Consider the following 26,992-nt stretch of genomic DNA (forward strand, 5'->3'; position numbering starts at 1 on the left):
TCTAACCACCGCTTGGACCATCAGATTCGTGGGAAGGATGGATGCCTTGCCCTGAGGGTCACCAGCGACCCCACCCAGTAGTGGTACCTGCCCCGATACTTGCCTGAGCCTCGACAGCACCGCCGTTCGTGCGCAGACTGTGCTGGGGGAGAGCCGTTGTGATGGAACAAGACCCTCCTCATTGACCTGATTAGATACTCTGTATCAGCCTCTCTTCAGGACTCAGTATCTTCTTCCTTGGTGCGATAAGGCAGAGAGGGCCCTCTGAAGTCAGGAGGAAGCCCCACCCCTGGGGGCAGGCATGGCTGTCATAGGTGGACTTACCAAATTGCTGTGTTGTATAAAATGCACCGCACGTGCCATTAGCTAGTGTAGCAACCTGATGTGAATTCCTAAAGCTTCCTTGTTTCAGGCTCATGCCTGACTACTGTTACTAGCATTGCCTTTTAAGCCCAAATAATATGTATGGATACCTACTGGGTTCTGCCTTTGTTTTCCCACCCAGTTAAAGGCGCAATACCTAGTTGGGTTATTTCTAAATTTGGAGCTTAATCATGGGGTTGGTGAAGTACAGCTGGAGGTGTGAAACCCTTCCTTGTTTTACAAAGGTTGTTTTTCCTAAATTCCAGGACATCAGGGAGGTGGTTATGGTCCCAAAACACAGGTCTCCTTTCAATTTTTTTTTGGGGGGGGAGAGGGAGAGTGATTACATAGTTCAAATGAAAAGTGGCCTTCCTGTTCTCTGCATCTGTGGTCTCTTGCCAACAGTCTTGTAAAATAGCTACGTTATTGGTATGGCTGTCCAGGCATGCATCTTGACCCAAGCACTTAGTTCACATGCGTGTCTTCTGCATGTCTTGAGTTAAAGAGAATAAAATGTTGAACGCGTAACATGATACTGTGTGATTTTGTCACGCCTGCACTATATATTTTTTTTAGAATTTATCTCCCTTCTTTTGGTGTTGAGATATGAGTTCAGAAAAATAACAATAGCAGTTATACCCGAGAATATTAACATAGGTTCTTCAGAAGACAGGGAAGAGAAGCAAACTTTTTTCTAGGCAACTCTGTGTTTCCAGGTGAAGCAGAATAAGTGGTTCTGCATACCCATTTTAGGTGAAAATTAAAGAAATGAAGAAAAAAGCAAATTATGTGCATGTATGCATGTTAACCAAAATTGAATTTTAACATTGAAACAGTTCCTGACAAGCAAATTTAAGCCCCATTAGCTGTATGTGCTGTAAAACTTTTTTCCTTGCAAATCTCTACCGAAAATGGGGAGAGCAGTTTGTAAAGCTGAAGATGTTCTGACGTTTGCATAAACTGCGCCTTCAAATTTGAGAAGTCACTGTGACTTTATATTGCTTTCAGTATTTCTAGATTTCCCTTTTTCTTTTAAGAAAAATGAAAGCACTTGAATATGCCTATGAATATAAAATGTCTCTTTATCTTGCATTCTGTTGGAAAAGATGAATTCTTCTGATATTTACTGTGTATTCTTTCAGATTGGCTCTCAAAAGCATCTCCAGGTAGTTCCATCAAAATACTATACACAGGAATAAAATGTGTAAACAGGGGTCCACAAATGTGATCGTCAAGTTTTGTTGGTAACACCATCTGCCCCAGATCTCCCAACTCAAATGACATACTTTTCTTTCTTTCTTATTCCCCATATATTGCAGGGGTTTCAGAAGGGTGTGTGTGTGTGGGGGGGGGGAGGTGTTCTTGTTTTGTCCTGGATAGGATTTTAACAGACCCTGTTGGGCAAAGGAGGAGGCTTATCAACGGTGTGCATTACACCAGATGCTTTATTGTGTCCAATATAGCCAGTAGCCCAGGTGGATGGTATCTCCCCCAGGCCATTTTTTTCTTTCTCTCAGATGCATCCCTCTGGCAAGCACCTTTCGCTGGGCACATCCACATATCGTTTTTCAACAGAAGACTTATACCAACCACATTTGTGTACCAGCACTACTACACCAATAGGGGAATTCTCCTCCATGTGGGTAGAACTGCCACCCTCCAGGAACCTGTCCACCAAGAGGCAGGTTTCGTTTCCTAAAGGGAGCCCTCCTTGGGGAAGTGAACGTTTGCTGAGGGTCCCTGGACTTCTGGCCAGTGTCGCCCAGGACGGGGGTATAGATTCTTAGCCTGTGGAAGGATAGAGAAAGCTGTCTTTCTGTCACTCCAGTTCTTCCTCTTACTCCTGCCCCCTCACTGTTTCTTGCTAAGCCCATTTAACTCAACTGGGTGCTCACTTGCCCCAATATCAGCCCCTGGAGGCCTTTCCAGGTTGGTGAATGCGTTGGGGCCTAGTAGAATCTGTGGCCTGGATTAGGGGCCCTTGGCTGATGTGTGGGAGTTTGCGGAAGTTGGGTTTTCGGAGTCCTAACCTCCTCACACCACTGTACAATGCTGATTCATTCTGTAAGTTCTTTCTTCAAAGTACTGCATATTTAACTAACAGGAAAGTTACTATACATGTAAATATTTTGGCAGTTTGTATGAGAAAATGATGCTTCTGTGACACATCTACATGACCCAGTACTATATGCTCTGCATGCAGTGCTGGTAAAATATTAGAAAAGAATTTCTGCTCCAGGAGAAATAGAATGTTAAGCTGACTATGGGACTACTTTTTACTTTGGTTAAATTCACTGCTGTTGACCTTTTCAAAGAATTCTAAAAGGTTCGTGAGGCAAGACTTATCCTTACAGAAGCCATGCTGATTCTTCCTCAGCAAGGCTTGTTCATCTATGGGTGCAATCCTAACCCCTTATGTCAGTGCTTTCCATCACTGACATAAGGATAATGCAGCTCTGAGGTAAGGGAACAAACATTCCCTTACTTTGAGGAGGACTCCGTGAGTGACACCCAACTGCAGGATGCAGCACACGTCCCATTGGCACAGCTATGCCACTGCTGGAAAGCACTGACATAAGGGGTTAGGATTGAGCCCTATGTGTTTTGAGATTCTATCTTTGATGAGGCATTCCACCATCTTACCTGGAATAGATGTTAGGCTGACTGGCCTATAGTTTCCTGCCCCCCCCTTCCTTTTTTAAAAATCGGTGTGACATTTGCTATCCTCCAATCTTCTGGCACCGTGGCCGTTTTGAGGGACAAGCTGCATATTTTAGTCAAGAGATCAGCAACTTCATTCTTCTGTTCCTTTATAACTCTTGGGTGGATGCAATCAGGGCCCGGGGACTTATTGATCTTTAATTTATCAGTATTTAAAGCGCTTTAATCTTTAACTTTAAAGCTTCGCGCTTTAATCTTTAACTTATTGATCTTTAATTTTTATTTTTTATCATGTGTGAAATTAGTTGAAAGTTTTCCAACTCCTGGTGTAGTGGAAGCTTGTTGCAGTAGAGAGTGGGAATGGGCATCTTTGATGTTATGGGAAAGCTTAAAATACTAGCAGCCTCTTCAGTGTGAGGGGTGATTAATAAGACTCTATTATTTTCTATAGCAAATTCTCCCAGCTCTCCATATCTCTTGGGGCTTGTTAGTTTCGTTTCTAGCCCCAGGGGACCAAGCATCTGCTGCTGGGAGTTGGGGTGGGAGGGAAACATGGGCAGGGCACATTCCTAGCTGTGGCCAAGATGAACTGAAATAATCAAAAAAATTTAAATAAGTTTTGTACTTTTTATATTTACAAGCAATATATTTAAAAAATAACTTGCTGAGTTTAATACAAATCTGCACGTTGGAATTGACACTTAAGCTTTTGAAACTGAATCCACAGTTCTCTCAAACACATTGAATTAAAGCTTGCTTTTCAGTCTGAAAGACTCCTGAGAGAAACAATCTTTCTTTTGCTGTCGAGAAATCTGATATCATCTGACGTTGTGACAAATTATGACATGTGCGATGGTATAAACATTCATAGCAGAATCAAACTTAACATTAAAGCAATTTTACTTCCTCTTGAGTTCAAAGGCTATTGGCTAGTCCTGTCATTTGCTTCACAAAAACCACACGCGCGCGCACACACACACACACACACACACACACACACACACACACACTGGGGTTTGTATCACTTTGACTGAATGTGTCATTTCTCCTTAATCATGCGCACCCCTTAATCACTCACTTCTACTTCTGGTTTGTGTCTAGAGACTAGTGGTTCTGACTGGATTCCAGTACACTCTTTGGGGGATATTCACTGATCCACTGTCGCGGTTAAGTGCACAGTCTGTAGAAGTAGGACTTGGAAAAGAGTGGGCTGTTGGATTATCCTATCCAAGGAAGAACTTCACATGAAGCAAAGTCTCATTCCCTGATGGGAACACACATATAGTAAGAAGGGGATTCTCTTTGGCTCCTAGAAGGGACTACTTTGTACTCTGATCTCAGTGCATGTAACTTGTATATAAAGATTGCTTCCCAGATCTGCATGAAATTTCTAAGCCCACATATCAGAACATTCCTTGTTGTTGATTACAGTGTTGAAAATCACTATTTTCTACTGCTAGCCCCCCTAGCCCCAAATTGCAGATTGTTTCTTGTTAGTTGATCCAAATGATTGCACTAGCCTAATTTGAACTGTGTATTTTCTTCCTTAGCCAACTAGCAACAGAAGAAGCAGCTGTGTCTAAGAGTGTATCACCCTGTAGCTTTTATCACTCTTTCAGCAGTTGTAATTATTCTTTTAGCTTCAATACATACCAAGCATTATTTTATGTGCAAACTCCCTGTTATCAGCTGTAGACAACACATCTGACAGTTCTTCAGGTAGTGAGTTAGATTTGATAAATCAATTAAGACTGCACATATTCCAGATTATCTCCAAATTTCTGATTTACTCCTACCCCCACCTTTTGCTATGGCTTCAAAGTTCTGGATCAAAATCATATAGCTGCCCAAGTATGGAAGTCTTCCTTTTATAGCTAATTAAATGTTGGCACTAATAGAGCTGAATACGAGCAATACCAGGTTGGGGAACCAACACAATATATCTTTAAAGGAAAAAGCAGTCTATTAATAGAATTTAAAAAAAAAATAAAACAAAACACACAGCAATATGAAACTGCTAGTGAAATAATACACTGGGTGGACTGTCACTTTTATCAAGTGCCATCCTTCCAGTTTTGAGACTCTACAGTTTTATCTCTTTTGTTAAAGTTTTACTTGTCTCTAGTTAGTTATGAATAATGATTTATTGCAACACATCTTTTAAATCTGGTTTTTAGTTGAGATTTTGGCATATAGTTAGAAGAAATTGCATTACACAGCATGTTAAGGCTGTTTTAAAGCACCCTAGGCAAATGAAGGGGTACAAAATGGTGACTGCGTGCAACTCTGAATGCGAAGGGAGAAATTGAACAGGCTAGGTTTGCATGTAATGAACAAAAGATCCTGATAGTTTGTTCGTGAATAGAATCTGAGGGCCCAATCCTGTCCAAATTTTCAGCATCGATGCAGCTACAGTGCAGCCCGTGGTAAAGGAACAAACTTTTCCTTACCTTGAGGACGCCTCTGTGATTCTCCCCCCCCCCCCCAAATGCTGTGCTTACTGTCTTGGCACGGCTGCATTGGCAGTGAAAAGTTGGATCGAATTTGGCCCTGATTTGATGTAGTCATGGGGTTTGTGTGTGTGTGTGTGTGTGTGTATGTGTGTAATGGATTATTTTCCCGTTTTCTGGATTTAACATAAGAACATAAGAACAGCCCCACTGGATCAGGCCATAGGCCCATCTAGTCCAGCTTCCTGTATCTCACAGCGGCCCACCAAATGCTCCAGGGAGCACACCAGATAACAAGAGATCTCATTCTGGTGCCCTCCCTTGCATCTGGCGGTCTGACATAGCCCATTTCTAAAATCAGGAGGTTGCACATCATGGCTTGTAACCCGTAATGGATTTTTCCTCCAGAAACCAGTCCAATCCCCTTTTAAAGGCGTCCAGGCCAGTCGCCATCACCACATCCTGTGGCAAGGAGTTCCACAGACCAACCACACGCTGAGTAAAGAAATATTTTCTTTTGTCTGTTCTAACTCTCCCAACACTCAATTTTAGTGGATGTTCCCTGGTTCTGGTGTTATGTGAGAGCGTAAAGAGCATCTCTCTATCCACTCTGTCCACCCCCTGCATAATTTTGTATGTCTCAATAATTTCTTCATATGTATACAACATAAGGTTCCATAATATTTATAGGTGCAATCTATCGATTTACCCTCCCAAAGAATAACTTGCTAAAATGCAATTTTCAACATTTGAAGTAGTTCATAATTAATAATTATTATTCTCTATCTGAGAGCCAATTGGTCAACCAAAAGTTGCAAAAGTTTTGCCTGGCCCAGTTTTTGCATGACAACTGCAAACAACAATGGAGACCATGTTCCCTGCTCTAGGGTGACGTAGTAACTAAATGCACCAAATGGGATAGTACATACTTTATATTTAGAAAGCAGATCTTGATAATTTGATTATGTTGTGGTATGTCAGACCATTGATCTCACTACCTCAGAATTGGTTACACTGTCTAGCAGTGAATCTTTAGGCCAGTGATTTTCATCCTTTTATCATCTCACAGCGCACTGACCCAGTGCTAAAACTGCGAAGGCACAGTATTTGGACAACTGACAAGGCACACCATGCTGCTGCCCCGAGGGGGGGGGGCTCACATCACCCAATCGCCCTATTAATAAATGACCCTTCCCCAAACACCTGCAGCACACCATTCATGGCACACCAATGTTCCATGGCACACTGGCTTTCTGAAGGGTGAGCCTTTCCTGTCAAACCTGGAGATGCCAGGGATTGAAACTTATGCTCTACTCCTGGACCCTCTCTGTTCTATTTCTTAAGATTAATAATAACTAAAAGTAATAACTAGGTATTTATATACCGCCTTTCTGGTCATCGAATTACTCCTTTGACTTTATTCAAGGCGGTTTACATAGGCAAGCATTTCTAAATACCTCAAGGGGATTTTTACAATCATAGAGGTTCTCTCTTTCAAGAACCAACAACATTTCAGTTGAATCTTCCTGGTATGATCTCTCTTCTGGTATCCAGTGCCTCCCACGCAGGCTGACAAGCAGCTCCTACATCTCTCACGTGGAGGGCAGCCAGAGCAGATGGAATAACTTGGCTCTGCTTGTCAGCTGCTTCAAGGTCTCACCATTCAGGGAGCTGCCGGGTGTCCTCGAACTGGCGACCTTCTGATGTTATCTTCGGGGAAACAGAGGCTCTGCCCTCTAGACCAGACCTCCTGCCTGAAAATAACATCAAAATTATTTCCTGCTTCAAAATTCCACATTTTGAAGCTCCTTGGTGTGAGAGAGCGGAAACTTTGTATGCGTGGCAGGGCTAAGTTATAAGAACTGGAGTAATAAATCAAATTGCTAAGTTAGAGTGAATACATTATTAACCAGCTGTCTTCACGTTTGTGGAAGTGACGGGAAAGTCTGTAAAGTTTTGAGCATTAATAAAAGCTGGCGTGAGGGTTATGTTCAGGTCATGCACCTGTCACTTAAATGCAGCCTAGCAGAGGTCAGAAATTCCTAAATGGTCTGTAATAATAAAACTGTAATACAGATCTACCTCTCTGCTTCTTGACAAGTTAAAACCTCATTTGGCTCAGAGTCTGGATGATAGGTATCATCAGAGCACTCTTTCCATAATAATAAAATAAATTGCCATTTGGCACTTAATATGAGGTCTTGCAAGACTTGTAATGTGCCCCATATTGTAACTCTAATTATAGAGGAATATCTAGGAAACCTCTTTGCACTTTCTCACTTCTACCAGGTAATTGGCTGCTGCCTCTTTTCAAATTGCCACCCAGGTGGCAAAGCAAAATGGTGTTACATTTCTTAAATGGCATAGATGGAAGTTCAAAATGATGAGCTTTTGACTTGCTCTCGGGGTAGAGCCTTCAAATTCTTCTGGTTTCCTTGCTTTCTAGTCTGCACACCAGAAAATCCATTAACCCTAAAGCATTAATGTTTGATACTGAATTTGTTTAATTACTTGGGCTCACCTTTGTTTCCTGTTACTGATCACTAGCAGATCATCACAGTTACTTTTGTTTTTGCTTAGGATCAAGCAGATTTAGGATCAAATGAGATATGATGCTAAACTCATTGTGTGAATTTTTAAATTTTTTAAAATAACATGCAGGGGAGAAATGAAACTGGTGTGCAGGGGCTTAAGGACAATGCCCTTGATCCCCCTGTCTGCTATTCTTAATTTTATGCGGGGGGAAGTTTCTGTTGAAAGCCAGTGCAGGCAGGACCCTTTATCCGTGGATCCCATATTTGCAGTTTCAACTATCCATGGATGCGGAGGTTTCTCCCTGCACCCATTAACTTGTTTTACAGACTTACCCCAGCAAAATGTCACCATAAGCTTATAGCAACGTTCAGGCTGTCTCCTAGCCACCTGGACGCTCGGGGGCGGGGGAAACAACTAGTTCAATCTTAACAGGAAGCAGATAACTCCCTTGCCTCTCTCCCGCTAAGGAAGAAGTGTCTCCATTACCCCTTCTGCCTCCAATCCAGACCTGGTGTTTTGTGTACCAAATCAGTTAGAGTGGGGGTGTCAAACTCATTTCAAACCAAGGGCCAAATAGCATTCATAATGCCTGCTGAGGGCCGGAAGTGATGTCATTAGGCAGGAAATGATGTCATTAAACAGGTCATAACCAAAAAGAAGCACATTTTCTCACTTAAGAACTCGTGAGTTTCAAATGACAGAAAATATGCAAATCTTGATCATATTTCAAGATATGGGAGAGCCCAATTTTCGTGTGGGCTGCTCTTTCAGAAGTAACGCTTCTGCACTGCTCAGCAGATGAAAGCCTGAGAGCCAGATAAAAAACTTCTGCAGGCCACATCCGGCCCCCTGGCCCTGTGTTTGAGTTAGAGCAACCCTTGGTCCTTACAATAACTCTGCAAGTTTATTTGGTCCTTTACAATAGCTCTGCAATATATAGTATCCCCATATTGCAGAGGAGCGAAGAGGTATGGAAAGCCACTTAGTGAGTTCATGGCCGAGGCAAGAGCTAAATCGTTAAAAGTCTCAATTTGCAACTCGGTCTTTCCATCTTTATACTTCACCAACTTTTTGGATATTACTTGTAATTGATGACCATTTCAAAATCATCTAAAGATTTAGTTTGGTGTGGATGTGGATGGGTTCAAAGCTTTTGTGGTAGGACTCCTTTCCTTTTCCCTTTCTTGAGATCAGGCTTTGAATACAATTGTGGGATTTATCCATATTTTTCTTTCTTTAAGAAATAAAGAGAGAGAGAGAGAAAAAAAAACAACGGCCACCTCCATATTGAAAAATGTTTCAACAATTAGCAACTGCTATTTTGTGAATTATTCTCCAGTTTCTGAGAGATTTCCTTTCTTGTAAGCATATGTTTTTTCCCCTGTGATGTTCTTCGTGTATAAATAAGGAAATAAAAGTTTGTGGGGAAGGATGAAGAATAATCTCCTAATAAAATATTACCTCTTTTCTACTATCTGTTCTTCTGGGAAAATAAATGTTTGTGTTTTTCAAGTGCAGAAGAGAGATCAAAAGGAAGAACTGGCAATCTAAACAAAGGGCAAAGTGTGATATGCTGCTTGTGCTCCTATTCCCTGGTGAACTTTATGCAGGCATTTTTTTTCTAAGCAAGAATATATTTACTAAAGCATAAAGTTTATGCCACACACCTTCGCCTGAAACCAACTGTGCTCTGAAGAAAAGCAAAAGGTAGTGAAAGATGCAAAGTGTTTTTATTGATTTTTATTGTTGCAAAGATTTTTATTGATATTAGGAGCGGTTTGTTAGAAAGAAGAATGATATTCAGTTATACCAACCTTGTTCATATGCTTCGTACTCTGTCCATAAATTCTTCCATTTATTTATTTAGCTCACATTTCTGTACAAGATGCTAAAAAGTGTAGTAATTGAATATCAAATATACTTTGTTATATTAAATCATCATACTAAAACGTCTAAAATGAGTAAGAGCATAAAGAACTGAAGCATTGGAAAAGCAGCCTCTACCATGTACAGCAAGTCTCTGCTTTGCAATGGGCTCACAGTGAAGTCACTTTATGGTGGACTCACCATGGTGAAACAAGCCTCACTATACAGTAACAGCCTCACATACAGGCTGTTATACTGTATTGGAAAACCTGGGGATTTCACAAGTAGTTGGTCATGTTCCTTTGTAGTGAAAAGGTCTGCTGTAAAAAGTGGGGGAAAATGTCAAATCTCATTTGGCAGGCACAAACCTTTTGGCTTTGTGCCTTTTGAGACATACAAAATTATGCATGGGAAGGATAGAATGGATAGAGAGATGCTCTTTTCCCTCTCACACAACACCAGAACCAGGGGACATCCATTAAAATTGAGTGTTGGAAGAGTTAGGACAGACAAAATATTTCTTTACTCAGTGTGTAGTTAATCTGTGGAACTCCTTGCCACAGGATATAGTGATGGCATCTGGCCTAGATGCCTTTAAAAGGGGATTGGACAAATTTCTATCACGGGTTACAAGCCATGAACAACCTCCTGATTTTAGAAACGGTCTATGTCAGAATGCCAGATGCAAGGGAGGGCACCAGGATGAGGTCTCTTGTTATCTGGTGTGCTCCCTGGGGCATCTGGTGGGCCATTGTGAGATACAAGAAGCTGGACTAGATGGGCCTATGGCCTGATCCAGTGGGGCTGTTCCTATGTTCTTATGTTAAGATAGTTCTTTGGATTGTCACTGTGGTGTGCAATTCTTTTAAAACAGCAGCTGCTGAGGCTCAGTGTCTTTTTCCCCCTCAATTTTTTAAAAATGAAAATTCAGTTCAATCAACCTTTTATTTGAGCTCTTAGTTTTAGAAACAACATTCTGGTATAGAGGAAAGAATCACTTGCGGTTGTGTATGAGTAGTTTCAGGCAACCTGTTTACTCGATAACATCCCTTGGAGATATCAGCAGAAAATTGCCAACTGTGCCCCCTTGGTCTGTGGTGTCAAGGAAGTGACATGGTAATATTTCATTGCTTTATGTCATCAACCAAAGTTTGTGGCATTTCTTTCAGTTTTAAAGGAACCCCCAGTTAATTTTTTCCTCCCCAGAATGCTTGTTGAATGGAAATGTGGGACTGAATGAAACAACCATCTTTGACAAGGAAGAGTTACTATGTGTAGTATTTTTTTCCGTCGAACATTTGTACTTCAAAAAGCCCCCCCCAGTTAAATTGATAGCTGCCTCCTTACAAAAGAAAAAAAAAGGAGGCAAGACTGCATTTGATTTCTTATGCATTAAACTGATGGAAATATATCTGATCTTGAATTTCATATATAGAAGCATGTTGGGGATGGATATTGAATTATTGAGATTGTATGAATTATTTTATTGCAGTCTGAAATGTTGCTTATTTATGAGTTGCAGTGTCTTTGTTTAATCATAGGTGATGGGCTTATAGTTCTTAATCAGCTTATGTTTGCAATCTTACTTTTTGTTTCTCTGCCTCTGTTTTGGCTCACAGATGACCCTATTTATATGTTGGTTCATTCATTCCTTTAAACATTTTATATCTTGCCCCTCAAAAGCTGAGAAAAAAATACAGAAGATCCTTAAAGTCTCTGCATTTGAAATGTACTAGCAAGAAAGAGAAAGTTGAAGCTAAAATATTGCAATTATCTTCAGCTTCCCCTTTCCAAGAGACTTGGCTGGTGTTCATAATGTTTGTGTCCATTGCTGCTTTCAAGATACAGCTGTTTGACCTTCTGTTCGTCAACATTTCTGCACCATTCCATCTTCGCAGCAGAGTTGCACAGCCCAGTCTCCCCCAGCTGGGGTGACTGGTTTTTTGCATGGTTTTTTCCACAGTAGTAATGATTTGTCCTGCTGTGAACCAGCAAGTTGATGTCTGTCTCCAGCAAGCAGTTCTCACCTGGTGTGTAGTCTTTGTTTGTGCGAATCTGCTTGTGTTTGTGCCGTGCTTGCATGGTCACACTGAGGTTGTCTGCAGTTCCATTTACTCCCTTTTTATGCTTCTCTAGCTCGCCTCATCCTGGTTTTGTTTCATAAACCCCAAAAAACACACCCTCTAAAGACTATGCCACTTTGCCAACTTCAAAAAAATGACGCCTAGGGCCATACTAGTTGTGACACTGGGAGATCTGTGATTGGATCTTTTATTACTGTTTAGAAATTCATAGCAAATGAAGGGGCAGAATCTGATCTGGATTGTGGTGTTAGGGTAAAGAGAACTGTTTACCCCAGGGTATTTTTTCAATGAAATTTTCCTTCTTCCCCTCTCTGTTTGCCATTTGAGTCAAAACACAGAGGCACAACACAGGCATATGTACTTTTAACCTGTGGGTAGGAAACAGCTTTGGGAATGGGTGAGTACCCAACTGAAGTACCCAAAGGTGTTCAACCCAGCTGGGCACCCTTCCCCATGGCTATTTAAACATTGTTTATTAAAAAAAAACCTGAATATCTGACCAAAATCTGCTGATGTCACATCTGGTTGTGTCCTGATGTCTGTATCCAAAACTACCATGAGGTCTCCTTCTCTTTCTTTTCCTTCTCCCCCTCCCCAAGCTGTCATTTGGAGAGCAGGTTGCCCTCTCAGTCAATATGCTGCTATAGGTGTCACTGGGATCCATGTGTCATTCATGACACTCTTCCACTCTTTATGATCTTGCCTCGTCAATGACCTAGCTGTAAATGTGACCTGGCGGTATATGATTGAGGCTAAGGTGCTATGCCTTGCTGACCCAATTTATTATGTTTAGTCCCTGTTAAATATAAGAGGACATATATTAGATGTCCTCTAATTAGAGGACATCTATTAGAGGATTAGAGGACATATATTAGTCTATGGCTAAGAGGCAAAGAAGGAAGGCCCATAGCCAGGGAGACAGACCAGGGACAGACTGCACTTGCTCCCAGTGTGGAAGGGATTGTCACTCCCGGATTGGCCTTTTCAGCCACACTAGACGCTGTTCTAGAACCACCTTTCAGAGCGCGATACCATAGTCTTTTGAGACTGAAGGTTGCCAACAACAATATTAGATGATTTTTCGCCTAGTTAGCTGGGTTTTGTTAGCCTAGTTTTGCCTATTTAACAAGTAGATGGTCAGTGTTATTTTTTAGAGCCTGGTGAGTACTCAAGTGCAGTGATCTTCAACCTTTTTCATGTCACAACCCCAATAAATAAATAATTTATGAGATGGGGACCCACCCCTGATCCTGTCGTCCCCCCCTCCTGGGACCCAATCCACCGACCCCTGCCCGCCCCATTTTCCACTACCTCTCGTGTTTTCACAACAACTCTGTGAGATAGTAGTTGAGCAGGGCTGGTCTTAGGAGCTGCATATTCCTGATTCCTCGCTGCAGGGCGTGATTATAGCACAAACTCAGTTTTGATCAGGTAGAACCATGCTTGGATTGGATCCAAGCCCTCTCTTGCACAGGCTTTCACAGGTTGCCGCGACACCCCCCCCTCAAATGAGGCTTCACGACTGCATTGGGGTCATGACTAACAGGTTGAAGAACACTGCTGAAGTGTATTTCTCTCATTCAGATTTGGCTTTTTATGAGACCCATGCATTCAATGTCAGAGTGGGGCGTTTTCTTTCAAACTGCATGTGCATTATTAATAAGCGTTCTGGGGTTTGGACTTTTTTAGGGAGGGAGTAATCTATTCCTCTTTTAATACAATTCCCTTTGTAGAAAAAACCAGGAATATGTTGTTACCTCCACTGCTTCAGGCCGCAACTAAGAGGCTAACCTCAATTTAATTCCTGCTGCTTAGATGTTCCATAGGCAGATGTACTAAGTCTGGAAAGTGTCTACTGAGTTAATATTAGCGAAAAAAGGAAGAAATACAAAGTCCAATACAAAGGAAGAAATACAAAGTTAATGTTACAATCTTTCTGGCAAAAGAAAATGATTGTACACGTTCAGTTTCTGAAGAGCAGTAATGAAGTAGAAGACAATTATTGCACACATTATCTCATTTCATTTCTCGTTTGCCCAGTAAAATGGGCTTTAAAACACCAGTCCTGAAGGCTATGTGTCGAATTTGCTTTGAAGAGCAATCGAGTGACAACTCACCAAAGACACCTTTCGTATTACCACAGACATAATATTGTCCTTTTTATTAATTTGGTGTAACTGCAGCTGGTTTGGAGAAGGGGGATAGAACCAAGTGACTTTAAAAAGGAACAATTCTAAAGAAAATGGCAGTTTATTTGTTTAGCTAGTTTATAACCCACCTTTCTGTCCAAATAAGGAACTACTCAAGGTGGCTTTCAGAAATGCAAACATAATAAACTATATTAATGCAGCAAAAAAACCCACAAAACACCCCTGCAAGTGCACAATCAAATAAAGTCAGCAATGCCATGCAACCTGATTTTAAAGAGTGAGCAATATCATAAAACATGATCTAACATGACATCCGTAAATAGAACAACAGTCAAAGCAACGATAAACATATGACAAATACAGTTGGCATTGGCAACATTAAAAATTTAGAGTACAGTTTATAACATTCTAAAGTATATGGGTCCATAGTGTAGACAGGAGCAGGAGCTCTCATTGAAGTGCCTGGCGTGTAAGTGTATGAAGCGGCAACCTGGCTGAAACTAAGCAGAACTGGGTCTGGCCAATGTCTGGATGGGAGACTGCCTGGTAAATCTTTGTAAACCTTCTTGAGTTCCAACGTTGAAATAGGTGGAATATAAATGCGATAAAATGAATCCAGTCTGGGCTGGGCCACACAAGCTTTTGTGATCAAAGGGCATTTACTTTAGCATCCTGTTCTGGTGGCTGGCTCACATGTGGGGCATGAAGGACCACCACAGCCTTCACTTTTTGTTTGTCTCCAGACAGAAGAAGAAAGAGATAATGAGTTTGTCAGAGAAAGTCAGAGAAAGAAGGGAAACTCCTGTGGGAAAGGATACTGCGGTAACTGGCTGTTTGAGAGAAGGAACATGGGACAGGAAGGAATGTTCAGACCAGGGAATGCTCCCGTCTCTTCCCCACTCCCCCATTTCAGGTAGGGTGCACTATGGATGTTTGACCTCTCAGATCATGTGAGAAAAGAAGACTCTTTCGAGGAGTCGTTAGGACTCTGTTTGTGGCCTAGATCCTAATCAACTTTCCATCACAGGCATAACTGTCCCAGTGGGACGTGTGCTGCATCCTGCAGTTGGGTGGCACTCACAGAAGCCTTCTCAAAATAAGGGAATGTTTGTTCCCTTACCTCAGAACTGTGTTGTCCTTATGTGGGTGCTGCAAAGTGGGTTAGGATTGCGCCCTGTGTGTGTAGATCTTCCACATTCAGATTTAACTGACACTTTCTTCATGGAGGATTTTTGTCTCTTACCCATACCTGAAGCCCATTGACTTCATGGCCCTCTATCTTATAGGCATGGGCATGTTTTTCTTTTTGAGGCAGAGGGTGTGAATACCTGTAGTGTGCGGTGATACTGAACTGGAAAACTGGCTAAATCTATAAACTTGCCAATGATGATTAAAAAACCTGGGTCATTGTTGGCAACCTTCAGTCACGAAAGACTATGGTATAGCACTCTGAATGGTGGTTTTGGAACAGTGTCTAGTGTGGCTGAAAAGGCCGATTCGGGAGTGACAGTCCCTTCCACACCAGGAGCAAGTGCAGTCTGTCCCTGGTCTGTCTCCCTGGCTATGGGCCTTCTTTCTTTGCCTCTTAGCCTCAGACTGTTGGCCAAGTGTCTCTTCAAACTGGGAAAGGCCATGCTGCACAGCGGGCCGCTCAGAGGCCAGGGTTTCCCACCTGTTGAGGTCTACTCCTAAGGCCTTCAGATCCCTCTTGCAGATGTCCTTGTATCGCAGCTGTGGTCTACCTGTAGGGCGTACCTGGTACACTTGATCATATTTGGAGTTGTTCTAATCCTAACCTTTTTTCATCCACAGTAGTCCTTTTCAGATATATAACTGGGCTGTGATGAGTGCACGTTGTGGGGTGGAGGTGGCAGGCCTTTCCCCAACATGCACAGTTAAAGATTTTCTTTTCTTCTTTTTTCAGCATGAACTGAACCCTGTCTCCTGTGCTATGGCACCCATCTAGCCAAGTTCTTAATAAGAATGGGCAGCAGCATTTAGCTGAATATCACCTGCTTCCATCTGTAACCTGCTGATGTGTACTAATGCCACTGATAGGAGTGTTGTACAGTGACTGAATGAGTTTGTGATTAGTCTTATTCTACAGAAAGGCACCATTGGTGTACTCTAGAATACGCTGGACACATTTAAGTTGTGTTAGATTTATTCTGTTCAAATACCCCATCCTGATGACTCCTGTGGGATTTAAGAGCGCTTAACTCTCTGGGTTGTGTCCAATATATTTGGATTTCACAGTACTTTTACCTTATTCATGTTTGGTTGTCCATGTAAACATTTTGGATGTTTTGTTACATTTTGGAGGTAACTACTGAGGTTGCCCAGTTGATCTCAGCATTGGCGCAAGTAGGGTTTTGTACATGACATCTGAAGTTGTGAGCAAAGTTCCATTTTCTCCATTGTGTGTAAACCCTTTCTACTTTTTTTTTTTTCCCTTACAGAGTGAAGATTAGAAAATTGCTTTTAATTATTACTTATGAGGCACCATATGGCTACTCTATAATTTTGGCTTCCCATGGAGCTTTGTGTGCATTTGGTAAATGAAATTAATTAGGATTCACACTTTGAAATCTATTATTAACTTAATAAAGCTGGCAGCTTGTAGGGTGCCTTCATACACAGTATGATGTAATTGTTTATAACAAGCCTCTATTTATAAAGTCACATAGGAAATCTGACACAGGTAGGGTGGAAAGGTCAAGAGAGACAGAGGCTACAGGGCAGATCCCATTTTTATCCAAAGTAGGTATTACATTTAAGTGCACACCCATCATGTAAACACTTTTACCAAGCTTCGTTTGTTTGAGGGTTGAAAAGCTTTAATGTGACTGAGACTCATTTGTTTTATGCAGTCTTACAGAGCAACTTTTAATGTACTGTATGTTCATTTCCCGTTGGATTGTGTGTAGCTGAGCTTGCACCTTGTGTAGTCTCTTTCTTGTTCCATACTAGAATCCCCTTGGTTCACCCATGTGTGTTAGCTGCCCATAGTAGGGATGCGTGCTTAAGATGTTTTACCACCTACAGCCCAACTGAGCTATCTTTGAGGATGTTGAATATTCCTGCTGTAGAGCGTAATATATACCTTCTTGTATCAGAACCAAATCCTCTAGCATTCATGCAAGGATATCAGCAACTGTTATCCTGCACATGCCCAATCTCATCTGATCTTGGAAGCTAAGCAGGGTCAGGCCTGGTTAGTACTTGGATGGGAGACTGCCTGGGAATACCGGGTGCTGTAGGGCTATACCATAGTCTTTCGAGACTGAAGGTTGCCAACCAACCATCAGCACTCATCAGGCAGCAGGTGGTCCATGGGTGCGTTATGGCGTACCAGGAAGTAAGTTCTGGGTTCCATGACAGGCAGGAGCAGAGCACTGCAGATCTGGTAAGTTTTTAGGAAGCACTGCGCTACCAGTTTCTGTTCTTTCCTTCTTACCTTTCCCTCTGATTCCACTGACAAAGTGAATCACTTAAAAACAAAGCTTTTAATAAGTGGTTTTTTCCCCCCAGGAGCAACCAATTTGTTTCATGAGGGCTGCCTTGGAACCCAGTGACATCTTTTGGCTTGGAATGTAGCAGAGATACACATTGTTGTCAAGATAGTTCAAGAATTAGATTTAAGAGCGGTCATTTTGCAGTCAGGCAGATTATAGATGATCAAATTGGAGTTAATTCTCAGAAGCAATAAGATGAAGAGCAGCAAGGAATAATGGCCAAGAAAATATAAAGTTTAAATATTTTCTTGCAACAGGAAAGAGCCTTTAAGCTCGGTGTTTGTATTTTAGAAGTCAGGAGTTGATTCATTTTGTTTTAAATAATTCCTGTATATTTTGCGGTTTCCTTTTTGTTTTCCTTCTCTGTTCTTCAAGCTCAGTTTCTTGGTACTGTAGTTGATGCCAAAATAGGAACGACTCAGTATTTGTTGACGTGGGGCTGGTTCTCCATGGGAGTTGGGCTTGTGCAGTTTCTGTGGGGGCTCTTGTTACTGGGCTCTCAACTAATAGGTGCCACCTCTATCCAGTGTTGCGTCTGGCTCCTGCAGTGACCTAGCTGGGTCTTTCTTTTCTTGCCTACAGTTCTGAACTGCCAGCAGGGACAGAGGGCATAGAACTGACAAGGCAAAAGTGGCAAAATGCCAAATACCTGGCACATGCTAATTATACCTACCTAAATATTTCTTCCAGATGGTACCATATTTAAATATTGTTTTGGGGACTGGCTCTACATGTGTATGTTATGATGCTATCCCATCTTCTGCTCCTATTACTGGTGCTGTTCCTCCAGTTTATATTAAGAACATAAGAACAACCCCACTGGATCAGGCCATAGGCCCATCTAGTCCAGCTTACTGTATCTCACAGCGGCCCACCAAATGCCCCAGAAAGCACACCAGGTAACAAGAGATCCTGGTGCCCTCCCTTGCATCTGGCATTCTGACATATCCCATATTAAATTACAAATTCATGCTAGATGCTTCTGATTAGACTATCACCTTAGAATATACTATGTACAGTTGCCTGAGGGTCACAAGTTTTCTTTTTTGTTCTATTTTATGCTGGTGCCTTTAAATTAGGGTAGGAAAAGAACTAGATGGAATGAACACTAACAAAGTTAACCCTTGGCAGTTGCCCCTCTCAACCCTCAGTAAAGAGGCCAATTTGAGGTATTCAAAAATAAATACACCTTCCTTTCCTTTGCAGTATTATTGTATTTAATTACTTATTTTCTTATCATTCTGCTTCCTCTTAAAGCTAGCCTGTGTGTCTGCAAGTGTGGTGGCATTGTAATGTCCACTTCCAGCTTGGATGAACTCTGCCACCTGGATTCTCAATGGCATTTGGGATGAAAATAAGCTTTAGACCAGCAATTTCCAATTACTCAGCCTTCACTGCACAGAAAAGAAACATCATAACGAATTCCTATCAGCCTTTCCCCTCCTTCATTCCTATTCCTTTTATATTTTTCCTTTCTGTGTGTGAAATTTGCCCCTAAGCAGAAAGGTCAGTGCAAGGACAGTGAGCCAATTTAGTCCTATTTAGATCATCAAAAGACGACTTAAATAGTACACAGGCCTCTTTGCCCAGGGATAGGTTCCATTCTTTCCATGTCACGCATATAGCTATTTGTCACTTTCATCAGATGGACACCAGATCCAAAGGTGATGATAAAGTATTGACATTTCAGTACGTTGTCATGTAATGGAACATCAGCCACCTTTTGTGAAAGAACCCAAAGTGGTAGGCACACAAAGATACCATCTGCACAACCATTCTTGAATTGGATGGATGTTGCCTTCTATAAAGCTCCTATCTCCAGATAAATTAATTGCTCTCTATGTGTGATTTTTTTAAACTTTAGCATCCTAAGTCTGTGCTTTCTTTGTTACACCTCCCAATCTCTTTACATGGCCTACTTTTATGATGAGGTATCACAACTTAGCAACAGAGTATATGGTTTGTATGCACAAGGTCCTAGGTTTGGTATGTAGGATCTCCAATTAAAAGGAACTTGGGAATCAAGCCTGAGAAAGACGTCTGCCTGAGACCTGGAGTTTTCCATCAGTCAGAGTCAAGTCAGTTGACGGTACTGGCATACATAGTCCAATGGCCTGACCTCAGTATAAAGTAGCTTCCTATGTTCAAACTGGCAAGACTTCAGGATACCATGGGCTATATGCCTGAATGAAAAAATGGATGTTGGTGTATATAGTTATGTCATGCCTTATGTCACGTATTAAACAATGGCTTGTATCCTAAGGCTCTCTTCCATTCATGCAACAGGACAAGGGGGTGATTTTCACCATTCCTCCATTAATTCTGCAGCCCTCTGTGCTTTCTGTAGCCTTATTCTGGAGTCATGCCCCTGTTCTTTTGGAAAAATTTTTTGGTGGGCAGCAAGACCTGCTGTGACTTGGCTTTCTCAAGCTTCCTTCCACACACTCTCCATCGAGTATGAGTCACATGCTAAATCTTCTTTCATGACTCTCACTGCAGTTTTCTGAGAAACTGTGCCTACTTAGGGATATCAATGCATGGCCTTATTTGGCCATGTCTTACCCAAACAACTCAAATTATTTCTGGGGGAACAACTCTGGGATTACTGCAAGCGTATTGCTTAACATTGGAAAGGACCTTGGAGCATCTCCTAGATCAGGGGTGTCCAAAGTTTTTGGCAGGAGGGCCACATCATCTCTCTGACATCGTGTCGGGGGCCGAATTAATTCACATTTCAAATTTGAATAAATTTACATAAATGAATATATTAAAGATGAACTTATATGAATGAATGAAGGTCTTGCAATAGCTCAAGGCCTATAAAAGGCCTTGCACAAAGCAAGGCTGGCCTTTCCTTTGCTGCCACTACTGCATCACAGATGTGAAACAGCAAGTAGTGGAGGGAGCCCTCATCCCCCAGCTCACGCAAGAGGTCAAACAGTCGCCCTCACACTGTGTCGGGCCAGTGTGTCCAACAAATCTCCGGAGGGCCAGAGGCTCATTGGAGACTGGGGGCTCTCTGAGGGCTGCATTGAGAGGCCTTGAGGGCCGCAAGTTGCCCCAGGGCCGAGGTTTGGGCACCCCTGTCCTAGATTATTCAGAACAGGCGTGAAGGGGATGGAACCAAAGTATCTTGGGCCTACTTTGTTCAGAGTCCACCTACTGTATTCAGTGGCATTGGTACTCTGCATTATTTTTCCCTGTGCCCATGGAGATCTGCACAAGCAGGTACGGTCAGTACGCATGCAAAGGCTTTTCCACTGTTAAAGTGAACAGCATTCTGTTCCATTCATGAACAGAGTTGCATGAGGAGTGGAGTCTCTGTGTGCACAATGGAGCCCACTGGCCTGAATTGAATGAGAATCCTCTGGAGTTATTGTGAGATAAATGGCTCTAGATTGTGGCTTAAAATTGCTACATATTTTCTGTGCGTGATTTGATTTTTTTTTTAAATGTATAATTTGAGGGCTCCCATTCAGGTCACCAATGCAAACTCTACTTTCCTAGCTCCTGCAACTCTATAGCACCGGATGCTCCCAGATTGTTCACAGGATCCCATGAATACTGTGATATGATATATTGTCTCATTATGACTGTAGTAAACAAGCCCCCCTTATTCAACCATCCCAGCTCTTGGAATCAGTGTGAGTGTTCCAGGGCTGCTCTAGAGTAGGCAATTTGTAGACTGTTTCCTATAAAAGTGGTGATCTATGATGTCTTAAATGGCCTGGCTCCAATTGATCCATCCGACTCCATCCAGAGATAATGTTAGAGAGAAGGCGAAGGAGTCCGTTAGTCCGCAGACTAGTAGTTTACCCCCTGCCTAACCCACCATTGCTCAACCTCTGTAGCTAATTAAAAGAAAGCCATTTTAATATACTGATGTTTTTCTTTGTTGAGCAACTGACTGAAAAGAGCATCAGAAAGAATAGTTCCCCATGGACTTGTTTCCACTTATGTTTAGGATGGGAGGGTTATTGAAAACTATACCATTGTTCTCCTTCTGACATCTAACACATGGGACAGGGCCTGTCCTTTCTGAAGTGTACTTATTTTTTCTGGTGCTTTTTTCTGAATTATTTTTCTGGTGTTACTACTGCCTCTGCCCCTAAATTCCAGTGCAGTTTCTAAAGCACAGGGTTTCTAAGGTCAGGGTTAGTCAGTTCAGGCCAATGCCCGTGAGAAGACCCACCTACCTTCTGGGCTGAACTGACTCTTGAAATGGGGTTGGATAAAGGTGCCATAGGGGGTCCCAGGATAGGACTTTGGTGCCACCTTGGAATACTATCCTAAGTAGACCGTGCCAAGCTGCGCTGCAAGGCCAAGCAGTAATGCACCATCTGTGGCTGTCCCTCAACTTGGACATTCTCTTGCCCTGTTGATTCACTAAGGCTTGGTCTGCTGGAAGCAGTGCAGCTTTTAACCCATTTTTGCCCAGCCCACAGATGTACACATTGGGCAGAAATGGTCATATATTCCAACAACCTCATCACTCCCTGCTACTTGAAAGGATTCCTGCTTCCTTTCATATGTCTGTTCTTTCTCCTTTTTTGCCCCCTTGTCACCTAAAGCTGCCCCCTTGAACACCTGCAGGATTAGGCTGCACTAGATATAGGGGATATGGGGGCAGAAACACAATGTGGCTATAGGCTACACTAAGCCCACGTGGATGCATAATTAAAATAATAGCAAATGCTTTTCTCTGTCTACATCTGCCTCTTATTCCTCTATTAAATACCATGTGTCAGATTGTAATGCCATGGAGCAGAGGCTTGTCCTCATGTACATTGCCTGGCATGTTGACAGTGTTATATAAATATTAATCTTTTTGTTACTTGTTTCAAACCCTTGAGATGGAATGAGCTATAAGTCATATTACATAAAAAATAGCACTGGTCTGTTCTGCTCCTTTGGATATGGAATGGCAGCTAGACACTGGAGAGCTCAAGCATGTCTGAATCTGGATAGGAGCTTCAGCCAGCCTTCCCAGCAGAAGGGCAGGCAAGGCTGCCTTCTTATGCGTATATTTTCTGCAGTGTAACTTTTTTTCTGACTTATTTTGACTGACCCTTTTCTAACTAAATAATAATATTTCCTCACAAAGCAATGCTAATTCTCCATTTTCTGAATTTGCATCTGCACAAGTATTCTATCATCAGTTCGGCAGTTCAGCAGCACATAAGGAAAGCGTCCAAAAATGGGCTGTTCTCCCCCCCTCCCAGCTCTAATAATTCTGCACATTTATTACAAAGAGAGAGATTTTGAAAGCAGTCCAGGAAAACAGGTGTGCATATTGTTGCAGCTAGGGGCAAGCGCCGTGTGTTTTGTTCTTAATGACTGCTTGACTTCAATACTACTCCACTACGTGCTGCATAAAAAGTTATCCTCCAAGCTGCATTATAATAAATGCTATTGTGATATCCTGGATTTGAGGACACAGCTGAGCAGTCTTCCCCTGCTAACCGTATTTGCATTAATAAAAAAAAGAAGGAAAAATTCAAAGTAGAGGCAATTATACAGTAGTCTCCTGTGTCCCTTCTCTCTGTCTTCTTTTGTAGCTGTTATGTATATTTTCATGAATTGGCCAACGTGTACATTTTGTCAATGCTCTTGTGTCCTAGTAGGGCACAAAGATTGCAGAGTGGTATCAGGGTGGAGGTCCATTTAGTCCAGCATAGCCTCCAGCATTGGCTGGCCAAGTTACCCTGTAAAACTCCAAGCATGACAGACTAGGGAGAGCCATCCACCAAGCACTAAACAACTCCTATTCAGTTTTTTTTAATTTCTCTTGCTATAACCTTTGTATTAGATTTGCAGGAGAATTTGAAAGCAGCAGAGGTGTTAATGGTGGCAGTCACCATACTGAATATAGCAGGAAGCGTGACTATGTTTAAAATTGAAGGAATTGTATGTATGCACAACACTGAGATATGGTAGGACAGAGATTGTTCAGTGTCTTAGATGGTTTATACATACACAGGTGAACTGCTGAGCACAACAAGCTGAATTCAGGACTAACAGTCCTCACTTAATATTGTTTCATTCACTGCAGTTCTCAATCTTCTGACCCACCGCAAAGGCACATTGTAAGGCTACCAGAAATTGTTTTGTGGTCACGCCAGGCCCGTGTCCCACTTTCTTGGTCTTGTCATGCCCCAGAATGCCTTGCACAACGCTGATAACGCTTTACGGCATGATAGGAAAGCACTCAGTGATCCTGCCTATGGTCAGATTGGTTTCATTATAAGTTATTGTGCTTAAAGTTGCAGTTTCCAAGAATCCATTGACAACTTTAACAAAGAACGATGTATAATCCCCTTGGATAAAGGGTGTCGTAATACAGTATTCTGCAGGGCACCTACTGCATCATTGGTGCCTGTTCAATATAAGTAGAAGCACTCCCATCTGAACCTACCCACATGTTTAAGACTTTAATCCAATACCCTTTTTCAGGTGCTCATGTTGGAGGTGAGGAAGATAGTCCCTGAAAACAGACTACGTACTTTGATGGTGGTACCCAGCTTTATAATGCATTCTCCTGAGAGGCCCAACTGGAGTCTCCCTCACTAAGTTTCAGGTGCCAGGTGGAAACCTTATTTTCCTGAACCTTCCTATGGACAATGAACTTTTCATCGTTCACCTGCTATTTAACCTAGTACTTTTATTTGTTGCCTTGTAGTATTTCGTTGTTCAATTGATTGATTTGTCTGCAATTTTATTATTATATGTTGTTGTAAGGTAGTTTTCAAGCTCTTGGTCTGAAAAGCGGGATCTAGATTTGGGGAGTAAATAAAGTTAAGGGAAACATTAGCATGGAAGGGCTTTTTTGTTGCATATTCATTGGTGCATCTGCAGCTGTTGTCAGGGTAACCCAGGCTTTAGCATCATATATTAAAAGCATTTTAGCGCATCCTTATACCTTTCATCCATGGCTGGTCAAAGGACATTGCAGTCAAACCTTTACCATGCAGAAGATTAAGAAGAAAAGATAACTATGCGGCCCTGCAGTTTTGTGGAGGACCTAGTTTGGGTATTATTTAAGATTACTGTAGTTAGCTAAGACTACTTGGTTGATATCATCTAGCATTTAATAGTTTTTTACTACTGACCAAGTGTATAGTAGCAGATATGAAAACAATTAATAACATCAGCTGACAGGATCAAGAAACTGGTTAATTTATCATATGAATTTTAATTAACCTTGTAATTTTGTAATATACTACATTTTAAAGAGTACGGAGTTTGAAAAGTGAAAATTTTCTGTCTTCAGTTATGTAACTAGGCAGAAAAAAATGGGTCAGAAAATGAGAACTTTTATTGTGTAAAAGAATGACTGCACTTGTGGGGGAAGATACACAACTAGGACTGCTAGTGTGAGGGAGGGTAGCATTCATTTAAAAGTAAAAACTATAGAAGCTGCTACGTGGACATTTAACATAAAAGATGACACTGCTGAATTTTGCTGGTGGGTGGGTGGGAGGCTGATCAGTGTTTTATGGAGAATCTTCAATTTCACACCTCACTTTCACATCTCGGTTTTTTTACTTGCTGTTTGTGGGAGTGCTATCTTTAAAACCAGAGGCTGCTTTTGGATGTGGAAGCCTTTGCCAGCTTTCAAGTTCTTGTTTCTGTTGGTGGATAAAAAAATGCATATTAGTTGAAGAAGCGTGTATCCCTCTTTTCTCAAATCTACACCAAAGCGACTCATAATGTATCCGTAAGGATGAAATCAAAAGCAACACAGAATTAAAGAATGAAAACATCAGAAACAAATCTGGCAGGGATGTGTGGTCATTGCAGGCAGGTGAGACAGAACCTCACCTGAGCTCCCGGATCACCTGGACCTGAGCTACCAGATGCAACTGGAGGTGTTTTCCAGTTGCGTCCAGGAGCCATTCTGAGGCCCACAGAGGCCACATGCAATCTCTGCAGGCCTCAGAAAGCCTCTGGACATGACTGAAACAAGGATCTGTTCACATCTGGAGACCAAGTGATTCGAAAATGTTGCGTCACTTTAAGGTCACATGACATTCTTGTGCCTCGCCTGCATAAAACATCATGGCATATTCCTGAAATGTGGCTCTTTCCAGGTTAACAGAGTCCAAGTCCAACCACAGATTAAAAAATCCTCCAAATTTCTTTGAATGATTCTCCTCCATACTGGTAGCCCTGTCTGTTTATATCATGGAACTTGCCTGTCCAGTTTGGGCCTTGCCGTTCCTCACAGGAGCCTGATGCACAAGATCGGATTTTTCATGCCACTTGTCTCAGTGTCTCAAAGAAACCACCTGCTAACTTTCTGTAAAGCAAGCTGTGTTGAAAGCCTAGGAAGCAGGGCATGTAAAAACATGGCAAGCCAAGTCTCGGAAGAGTAAATTGGGGATCAGTGACAAAGAAGATTTGAAAAAAGCAAACTCCATTGTCAGCATTAAGAACATAAGAAAAACCCGACTGAATCAGGCCAAAAGCCCATCTAGCCCAGCCTCCTGTATCTCATAGTGGCTGCCAGATGCCTCAGGGAGCACATAAGACAACAGGTTGTGTCTTGTTGTCTTGTGTGCTCCCTGAAGCATTTGGTGGGCCACTGTGAGATAAAGGAAACTGGACTAGATGGGCCTTTGGCCTGATCCAGCTGGGCTCTTCTTATGTTCTTATCAAGATTACTTGGTATTGGGCTGTGGTATTGTTGCTTCCTAAAAATCGTGGATAAAAATACTAGGTGTTGTGGTTTTATTCAACTGTGTCCTGTAAAAGGTATTGTTGAGAGAGATTTTTAAAAAAGAGGTTTTGATAGTTTCTTGAACACTTTAGTACAAGACAATTGTCTTTGAACAGCCCACAGACACTGTTGTGCAATGTGATGCTCTTTAAGTTCGGAGAAAGAATGTTTCTGTTCCTATTCTTGATGTCTCCTGTAAACCCCATCTGTATTAATGGAATATTAGAACAGCTCACAGGTAGGTAAAATTAGCAATCCCACATCAGGAGCACAATCGCTCTTCTTACCCAACCATATTGTTTCGTGATCAAGAATCCAGCAGTTAAATATACCTAGCAGTGGGCTGAAAACAAGCTGCTCGTGGCTGCTGCAGGCGTTTCCAGCAGACCAGAACAATCATAGTTCCTAAAGCAGGTCCAATTTTTTATTGATTCACAATAAGCTTTCATTATAGTATGAAGTCCTGTTGCAATTTCAAGGTGCAGCACTTCAATTTGTATTCACAACACTAACACACAAGGAGATGTATTGTAAAATCTAATACTGAAGGTGTTTTCCCTTGAAAGGATTGCGCTGTGTAGATTTAATTCATTTGCTATGGCGATAGCATCAGCCTGTGCACAAGTCTTTTGAATTGGACACAATCTTC

General features: G+C 41.9%; 1 protein-coding gene and 1 pseudogene across 1 annotated transcript in view; both read left to right on the forward strand.

Moving 5' to 3' along the window:
* SUCLG2 (succinate-CoA ligase GDP-forming subunit beta) overlaps window positions 1–26,992 on the forward strand; it is a 231,712-nt gene that overhangs the window by 75,290 nt on the left and 129,430 nt on the right. The gene's annotated exons all lie outside the window — the stretch shown is intronic.
* LOC136642469 (5S ribosomal RNA) lies at window positions 17,256–17,372 on the forward strand (annotated as a pseudogene).

Source organism: Tiliqua scincoides, chromosome 2, assembly GCF_035046505.1.
Source record: "Tiliqua scincoides isolate rTilSci1 chromosome 2, rTilSci1.hap2, whole genome shotgun sequence".
NCBI lineage: Eukaryota > Metazoa > Chordata > Lepidosauria > Squamata > Scincidae > Tiliqua > Tiliqua scincoides.